Source organism: Fukomys damarensis, unplaced genomic scaffold, assembly GCF_012274545.1.
Source record: "Fukomys damarensis isolate Sample0158 unplaced genomic scaffold, DMR_v1.0_HiC HiC_scaffold_8, whole genome shotgun sequence".
NCBI lineage: Eukaryota > Metazoa > Chordata > Mammalia > Rodentia > Bathyergidae > Fukomys > Fukomys damarensis.
This window is the reverse complement of record NW_022900920.1, coordinates 17,816,221-17,826,222: the sequence shown is the minus strand read 5'-3', so window position 1 is coordinate 17,826,222 and position 10,002 is coordinate 17,816,221. Positions and strand designations below refer to the sequence as shown.

At 40.9% G+C, this 10,002-nt stretch overlaps 1 pseudogene; it reads right to left on the bottom strand.

The window, feature by feature from the left end:
* Positions 1-1,534: 1,534 nt before the first annotated feature.
* On the bottom strand, positions 1,535-5,406 carry LOC104868163 (annotated as a pseudogene).
* Between the last annotated feature and the right edge of the window lie 4,596 nt (positions 5,407-10,002).

The window sequence follows — 10,002 nt, the reverse complement described above, 5'->3', positions numbered from 1 at the left end:
TTTTTTGAGACAGAGTCTCACTATGTAGTTGAGACTGACCTGGAACTCACTATGTAGTTCAGGCTGGTCTCGAACTCACAACGATCCTCCTGCCTCAGCCTCCCGAGTGCTGGGATTACAGGCATGAGCCACCACACCTGGCCCCAGGCTTCTTTTTAATGCTAATATCTTTAGCAACCAATCTCTCCTCTGCTTAAACTTTGCAGGTGCTTTTTCCCCCCCATGTACACAAGGAAAACTTTCTTTTTTTAAAATCTAAACAAAAAAAAACTTTATTAAGCCACATTTGATCTGTGAGTTGAAAACATTCTGGTGTAATAACAGATTATTTTTCTCCCCAAAACACATGAGCACCAAAACTGTCCAAGAACACTTAATATTTTAGTAAAACTGGAATGTGAAAATTAAGGAGGGGGAAAGGTATTTTCAAAAGGACATCTTTGGAGATCAGTGTACTGCAAAGAAAACATACTACACACCTGGTACACATAAATACTAGTACAGGTACTCAAAATAGGCAGAGCTCTAAACCATGGATATTAAATAAGTTAAAGGTATTTCAGATACAAAGGATAAAACAAAACAGCAATTAAAGAATCGAGTAACTGTCTCCACCAACAACACAGAAAGATGAAGTGAATAAAGTCAAGTGTGTTTCCCCAATGTTTTCATTAGGGTGTTTTTGTTTGTTTAGCTTGCATACATTAGGATTATTACAATACTTTTTTCATTCTAAATATTAATATTTACCCTCTAAAGAGAAGGGTCAGGAAGAGAGGGAAAAGCTCAACCCTTCTTGGAACTTACACCAGGTCTGTTGGGGCCAAAGAACCTTTAGGAAGAGCCACCCTGAGCTTGCTGTGGTTTCCTCAAACCCCTTGCTCAGACGCCTACTTGATCCTGACAGGTAGAGCATGGTTTAGGGGAAAGAATCAGAAGATGAGGATACAACTGTTATCACTTCTTTTTTACAAGTGGAATGCAAATAGGCTTTTTAAAAAATAAGTCGTTGTTAAAAATAAAACAAACCAAGCTGGGGATTTAGCTTAGTGGCTCCACTGCCTGCCTCAGAAGCGCAAGGATCTGAGTTCGATCCCATGTACCAAGAAACAAAACAAAACGAAGAACAAAAACAACCTAAAGGCAGAATCTGCAAGGTTAACAGTCACAACAGAACATTTACCAGAGTTACAGTGTTTTTGTTAAAATAATACTTTGTAGGATTTGTGACATTTTCTGCCACGGGACTGTAGAGAGTCTGGAAAAAATGTAAAAAAGCGTAAAAGTTTTGTTCATCAGGTATATTTAAAATCAGACCTTAACAGATCTGCTACATAATGTTCAGCAAGAAGATGGGTTCAAAGGCAAACATTGATCACATTTTTTGTTCAAAAAGCTCAATCTTAAAGGAGTCCTATATAAGAAAACCACTTGGAAAATATATCCTTGTATGGATTTCAAAAACTGATCATACAAAAAATTTTTGAAAAATAAATTAGATAATTAAAAATGTCTTTTCCAGCAGAGCCGGACACTAGACTGTCCTCATAGAGCCATTATTTCTGCTGCTTTTACTGTAACTTGGATTTTTTTTTTCTAGCCACATTTCAGCCAACTGCTGTGTAGACCCATATGTTTGGAACCCAAGCACATTTTGTACTGTTTGGGATCCAGATTGGGGTCACAGAAGACCAGGTGTTGGGTGTGGACTACTCCTACTTCTTGGCTCCTGAACGTCTTCAAACCTGCCTGGACAGCCTTGCTGAAGAGGTCCACATCCTCCAGCCCCCACCCCTGGATGGAAACATCAAAGCCACCTACTTGGACAAGGTCTCCTTTATAAATATAAGTAATGCCAAACCCATAGTTTCTCCAGAAGCCAGTTTTCTGAGTAAAGGCAAAATGGTTGTCACTGGGAACTTTCCCACTATAAACAATCTTTGGATCACCGCTAAAGATGATGGGGAAATATATTTGTTGGCCCAGAACTGTATTTGCTCCATAGCATGACAGGAACTCTGTAGTGAACACCAGGTCAACATCACAGAAGAAGAGTGGAGATTCATTATTAAATTGTGAAGATCCTACTTCAAGGGCCAGAGCTCTTGAAAACTCTCCAGACGCAGGCAAAATCTGCATGTCAGCTTTTGGATACTTGACACGATAATCTCTCATCAGTTCAACCTGCTTGGCCTTGTCGGGGTTGGAGTCAGAACTGAAAAATAGAACGATAAGCCGAACATTCTGATTTGGAATGAGACATGTCTTCTCACAGATTCCCATAAATCTCACCAATATGTCAAAACGTCTGGACAATGGAATCAGGATGTTTATCTTTTTCTCTTTGGGCTCTCTGTGCTCCTTCTTGGACCTGGGGAGCTGAAAGGGAACTAACTTCTTCAGGGACTTGGAGAGGAAGGGCAAGGAGCCGGAGTCCTGGTTGATCCTGTCGGCCAGCTCCTCCTGTTCCCTGAACTGGATCTTGCTGAAGGTCTGCTGCAGGTCCGCGTCTCCTCACCTGCACCATCATCTTCTTTCCTTTGTGCTTCTTGTACAGAGCAGCAGGTCCAGGATGTACTCCACCACGCACACGGGGTTCGCACCGCTATCCCTACTGCTTCTCCGTGAAGTCAGTGATGCGCCCTTGGGTCTTGGCACTGATCATCTCCATCACCTGCACCATGACGTCGTCCAAGGCTTCCCTCTGCGCAGAGTCCATTCCTCTGGCTGGCCGTCGGCGTCTGAATACAAGTACTTTCCGGTCAGAAGCTCCCACTCCAGAATCTCCTCCCGGGGACACTTGCCAACGCGCGGGACCGTCCCCCGAAGCACCTCCCGGCTCATGATCACACCAGGGCCCCCATGCAGAAGTCCTCACCGGGCTCAAGGGCCAATTTCCCCATTGCTTCTGTGGTGCCCAGTCCAGTCTGCCCAAGAAAGAGGGGCTCACTGCTACGCAAACGCCTCAGGAAACTCTCCAGACAATCTCCTTTGATGTAAACATCATCCTCTGCTCTCATAAACCATTCATACTTGTCCGAGGAGTGGTCATGCGTGTACTTGAGCAGCGACACTATCGGGATCGGTATAGAAGTATCTGAACCCTCACTAGAGAACTCAATTTTCCCAGGAATTGTCTTGGACTGCCTTCATCGTTCATCTCCAGAACTTTTTCCATCTTGCAAAGCTGAAAATCTGAATCATGGTATTGCTTCTGTAACCTATGTACGGCCGAGGAGCGGGTCGTGACTCCCACGAAGACCAAGTTTTCAAGTTTCTGCCGCTGTGGCCTGCGCCTTTAAAAGGGGACCTCGCAAGGTCGAGGGGCCAGCGAGATGGCACAGGCACTGGCAGCTGAGCCCTGGCTCTGGTGCAGCCCTGCTCCTCTGCTGGGGCTGCTCCTGCCCCGTTGTCTTCGTGGGTGGCCTGAGCCTCCCTGCAGCTGCAAATCCTCCGGCTTAGCTCTCCATTGCAATAGGAGTCCAAAATGGAAAACTTTTTAAATGGACTTTTCTCTCCTGTTTCTCAGTGTAAATGTCACTAAGAGGAGCAAGCAGTACCTCTGCCACAGCCTGCATGCTGTTCTGCCGTGAAATTTTCTTGACCGGATTAATTAGTCTGCTGCCCTTAATCTTAGTCTCTCACAGAGTCTCAGGACATGAATAAAATGTAGACACATTTTCTGCCAGAGTGATCTCAAGTTCAGCTGCCAGTAGAGTCCCTCTTCCCAACTGGAAACATCCGAGCCTGGTCTTTACTGTCTGCATTTGTCAGCATTCTGGTGTCTGAGCTCTGACCAATATGGCCCATCAAACTCAGTTTACAGCATCCTAGGGCTCCTCTAGCTGGCGTCTCCACATCTTTTAGAACTCCTGAAAACTGCTTCCAAAGGCTTCTTAACCACATGGTCAGGTAGTCGCAGCAGCAACCTCACTTCTGGTACTAAATCTGTCTTAGTCACTTTCCTCATTGCTTGGACAAAATACCCCATATCCAGTTCTTAAAGGAGGAGAGGTTTGCTATGGAACACAATTACATTTCATGGTCAGTTGTCTCCAAGGCAGAAAATGGCATAGTAGAGAGGCATAATGGAGGAAAAGCTGCCCACATCTCAGCAGCCAGGGAGCACAGAGAGAAATGAAGAACCAGGAAGGAAGATACATTCTTTCATGTACACACCAAGCGACCTGCCTCTTCTGACTACCCCCACCTTCTAATAGCAAGTCAGCTACATCACTTGCATGATTCAGTCATCTTCCTGAAGTCCCACCTACAAGTGCATGAGGCCTTTGGGGACATTCTTGATTTAAATTATAACATTTAGTCTCCCACCCCAGGTTCTCTCATTTCCATAGCACCTGATCTCATCCTCTGGTTCTTAATGGCGTCATCTGGAGTGTCCTTGCACACACTATGCAAGTATTCTGTTACTGAGCTGTGTCTCCAGCTACTCTACTCTCTTTACCCAGAATATAAAGATTTTTGAAGTTCTGACAATGAGGACTGGGAGATGTCACAATATAAACTTCTTTGAGGGTTTTACCTGATTGATCTGTAGTCACTTTCAGAAGGACATTTGCTTTCCCGTATAGGTCTTTTGAACATAGTGAGTATGAATATTTAAGGCACAAAGAAAACCTGATAAACATTACATTCAGAACCACCTGCCTCTGACGGTTTAATTTTTGTTTCATGTGTTGTCATTTACTGGTCACTACAACAGATGTCACAAGACAGATAGCTGTGAGTGATTAAATGTAGCAGGGAGGCATAGACTATAAAAAATCGGAGGGGAAGACACAAGTGACTTTTTTTTCAGTTAAAATTTTTAAAGTGAAAGGAAGAGTTGAAATACTATTCAAGATACAATAAGGTCATCTTAAAATTTCCTATTAACTGTCATTGTTTTTCTCAGATTATAAAAGCAGGAAATTTAGAAGATATAATTTTGAAGGAGATAACTACTAATTCTACCACTCTGAAATAATCTATGCATAAATGCATTCCTATATAGCATATTTTTAAAGAATTTTTTGTATTTAATACTTTATAAATATTCTACTCGAACCGTTTTTATAATTATGAAAATAACTCCTGTTTGCTTCAGAAAACTCAAGCGGAGCAAACTGAGCCAACGGGCTTTCATCCACAGGGCTTCCTGCTTACCTCCCCGAGGGTCAGTGTTGACATACGAGTGCATCCTTCTGGACATCTTCACACGTATACCTTCTGCAAATCGTCTTTTTCATTTAACTTTTTTTTTCCCCACAGCCACTAGGCCATAAATTCCAATATCTCCTACTTGTTCTCTCTCCCCTTGCTCAACCAGCTGAATTAATGCGCTCACAGCACCAAAACGGCCCATGGCCACTGGTTGAATCCCCAGGTAGCACCCACTTACGTCATTGTGCCAGTGGTGTGGGGTGGTTACCAGGACAAAAGGTGAGAGCAAAAGCCCACTCCCTTTCTGGGGGAGAGACCTTTTCCCATTGTTGTCTGTAGAGCACTCAGGAGAAAGGTTGGTCTTTGGAGTCCTCCCTGAGGGTTGACACCATGTGATACTGTGTGTGGTGACTGTGGCTTGTTTAGCAAGTGCCACCTGCATTTAAGTCAATTTAAAGAAATCAAAGATGCAAAATGCCTTGCAGCTCAACATTTGTAGTTTCAATTTGTATGTTTTCCAAACTTGCCCTTGAACAGCCTCTCAGAAACTCTGGAAACACATTTTTGAGTTGGCTTCTTATTTGTTTGAAAACTTTTAGCAGTATCTAGAAGCATGGAAGAGCTAGACAATCTAATTTTAGCATTGTTTGCAAATGCAATCTGCCTCCTGAAAGGGATGGTGGCAGGTGTTAACCCTGGCTCCACCACTAACAGAAGAACTTGCGATGAATTCCTAATTTTGTCACCAGCTGGGCTTTGAGCTTTGAGCTTGTATTCATATTTCGCTCTCCCTCCTGCCGGTCCTCTCTCTCTCTCTCTCTCTGCCTCCCCTACTCTTTCCCCTGAATTCCCAGCAGGGGGTGCAAATTCAAATACTTGCAGGACTGGCATCATGACATCCTCAGTGAAGTGGGCAAATTCGGGGCTGTTCTACCTATCGCTGACACACTGGAGAGTGGACTTAGTGTTGCCAGAAGTTGTGTTTTCAGTGTAGTTGTAAACGCACACTTTAAAATGTGAAATCCTCCAACTTCTTTTGATTCAGGCAGTTAAGTCAATTTTCAAAACCTCATGCTGGTAGGAAGAACGCAAATCTATGAGTTATGTCCAGGTCCTGTAGATAAGGGCAAAATTTGAACTGCTGATCATGTTACATAGTCTTTTCATAGATTAAAAAACAACCATCACTGAAATACCAAAGCCCCTATTTTATTTACATTTATGATTTATGGGCCAATCAGAAAATTCTTATATTAAACTCCCCATAGTCTGCCCTCTAATAGGACTGGTAGATTAACTTTAAAATCTTTTAAAGTTAAGCAAAAATTTACCTGTTCTTCTGGATGTATATTTACCATATGCTAGTGAGACTTTGGTTAAGGAATGGATTTGGTGATATTGTAAAGAAGCTGAATGAAAATTAAGTTTATTATGGAAATATCGATGGTCATGTTTACCTTCCCAACACTAATTCAAGCCTAAATTGACTTGAGTGCTCTGATGTCATTCATTTCTATGATCAGGGTGAAATGGTAGCATAAGTTACAGAACTAGAAGGTCAGGGAGTGCTTTTTGCCATTATTAGAGTCCACTGCTCTTTGTTTATGAAATGAAAGATGACAGTTCTGGGGAAGATGAGATAATATACTTTCCCTGTACTTCCCTCATCTTTTTTTTGGCACGGGTGGCGGGGTGGGGTTGAACTTGGGACCTTGCACTTGGGAAGCAGGCGGTGGAACCACTGAGCCAAATCCCTGGCCCCCTCCCTCATGTTCTAATCCCTATCATCCCTTGGCTTCCTCAGTGCGATCTAAGACTGTTGATGCAGTCAGCAGGAAATGTGTGGTGGCCTCAGGGCTGTCTCTACTACTGGTGATTCATTCGTTTTCTGACTCATCATTACTTTCTCTTGGGGGATTCTGTGAGAGCTGTGAATAAGCCTGATTCTATACAAGATGATAAGAAAAAAACGAGGAAATGGAATCTGGCCGTAGTTGGTGCCTTTGCTGTCTTATGTTCTAGTCATCAGGTGGCACACTATAATAAAGCTATTTTTTTGTGTGTTTGTTTTTTTTTTTTTTAATTTTTTTCTCATTGAGTCTATTGGTACATTTTAGGTATACAGTAGTTACATTCATCATTGAGATCTTGTACCTTTACATGACAGGTCTTGGTTCTCATTTTTTCCCCCTTGTCCCTGCCCTCCCTTCATGCCCTCCTCCCCTCCCCATTTACTAACACTTTATTTCCATTTTTTAATTTTCTCATATTTTTTTCTTCTCCCTTATTGCCCTTCCCCTACCCTTCCATGTTTGTTTTTTTAAAATTTCTTTTCACTGGAGTCTAGCAGCTCCAAGTGACAGAAACTTAGTCCCCAGACTAGTGGAGACCTTAAAGTTCTTGAGCAGAGTGAAGATTTCCCTCTCATTCATATATCGTACCATTGTGAAGAATTGCAATCTTTAGGAGACAAAAGAATTTAACAAGATCTAATTCTAATGATATGCTGCACTGTTTGTCTTTAGAAGTTTTAATTTTTGTTTCATTAGTACATATTTGCAGTACATGAAGCTTACAGTCATCCTGGGAGCAGGTACATGTACATATTACATCTCACTTCCCTTTTTAATCTCTCTTTCATTCCTACTCATTTTCCTCCCTCCATCTTTAAATTCCCTCTTCCCATTTTTTTCTTGTTGCTGTTATTATTATTATTAGCTCATGTTTATGACATATCTTTACATTCATTATGGGTATTTGATAACTGTTCATGGCATAGCATTGATATTCTTTCCATTCTCCTCACTCTCTCTTAGGCCTTGGGCTCCTGGCCCTCTTCCCATTTGAACATTTTTTTCCCTTTTCCCAATATCTATTATACATTTTAGTCCTTATTTCCACTTTCAGTTTTCCACACCAGAGAAGTAATGTGGTATTTAAATATATGTTTCTGATTTATTTCACTTAAGAGTATGGTCTCAAGGTGAATCCATTAAGGTATAAATGATTGAAGCTCATCCTTATGGCAGAGTAGCACTCCACTGTATAAAATTTTTTTTTGTCTTGTTCGTTACGAGTCTTGCTTGCATTAGTTTCCATAGAAACTGCACAACTATGCAACCTAGCATGTTGTTCCACCCTCACATGTAGCTAGCCTTTACCCCAAGTGATTACTAATCAAAATCAGTGGCTTAGTGTAACAGCCTCTTGTCTTTTTAGTGAATACCTGCAAGCTGATATCCAATTTGTGTCATTACAATTAAATTTCTTGTAGCTTTTTTTGTTATTATGGAGAAGAAAAATATATTTGCTTATTTTTCTGACATTTCCCTTAAAGCATAATGCCCTCTCTGTTTTGCTTGAGTTGTAAAGAAGAGGGAATACATGGTAAAGTAAGTGGTTTGATTTCTCTTGTATACCGCTTCTGAACATCTAATTATTTTTAGTTGTCTCAAATAAAATAAATCAGTGGCTTGGGTGGACCAGCACCTTTTGCTTAAGTAGCATTGGCTGTCCTGGATCCCTGCTTTCTATGTCTCTTAGCTCCGTCTTTTAATTTTTTTCCCCTCATTGTACACTGAGTAGGAGACTAGAGCCAACTACAGAGGTTTCTGCTAATATTTCACATGTTTTCAGTATATGGTGAAAGATGTGGGTCAGCTGGGAAAATTGTTTGCCATTCTGAAGTGATGTATTACATTTAATATGAGGACAGATTGTGTGTGTATGTGTGTGTGTATTTTTTGTACTGGGGATTGAACTCAGGACCTCGTGCTTGTGAGGCAGGTATGGTGCCACTGACTAAATCCTAGTCCAACAGATTGTGTATTGAGAGTTACTGAAACTTTCTTGTGACTACATTTCTTAATGATTCTTCCTGGTAATTGATTTGGGTTCAAAGTCAGATAGCTGAATTGAACTTGTTCTTGCATTTGATTTATATCCCCTGAAAGTATTAAGTAAATAATAATTTGTGTGACACATGGAGTTGATTTGGGTCTGTTGGAGTAATAATTTTTTTTTAACTTTAAAATTTCATTGGGTCTATGATTAAATGGATCTCAAAGGTCAACATAGATAATCTCAATTATTTAACTTCTTGAGGATCCTGAAAAACATGCCAAACCAGACAGAGACTTTAGTTTTCCCTCTTCTCAGCTGTTCCTTAGGCCTTATTCTTACAGAAGACCTCATGTTATATACTAGTGTAGGCTCCAGGGTCAGACTGTCTCTGCCTGACCTCACCACTTAACTGTGAATTCAGAAAACAGACTCTCTCTGCACCTTATTTTTCTCATCTATAAAATGGGAAAAAATAATATTTAGCTTATGACGTTCTTCCTCAGACTAGTGATTAAAAAAATATATCAAAGACTTAGATCTGTTACCTCCTGAAGCACTGAATAAATTTAATTATTGTTTTGTGTTTCTCAAGGAGTGCAACAATAATGGTTAATTTAAAAGAAAAAGCTATGAGTCCCATTGAGAAGTGAGTGGCAGGATCATTTTACAGTAATAGTTTACAGATGCACTGCTTTAAAAAAAATCTATGGTTTTGAATAAGATGGGTTAAAGGGGAAGCTATGCTTAGAAATTTTGAAGTTCATCAAATTTGAAATGCATTTTTTTGCATTCACTTGGCATAAACAAAGTTACTTTGAAAGGTATGATAAATTAGCTCAAGATCTTTCTTCTTTCTTTTTGTGGTTCTGAGGTTTGATCTCAGGCCCTTGCACTTGCTAGGAAAGTGCTCTACCAATGAACTATACCCCAAGGCCTGGAAGAGTTTTTTGATTGTTAAGTAGTTAGGTGGAGCTATAGTTAGAATCATAGAATTCT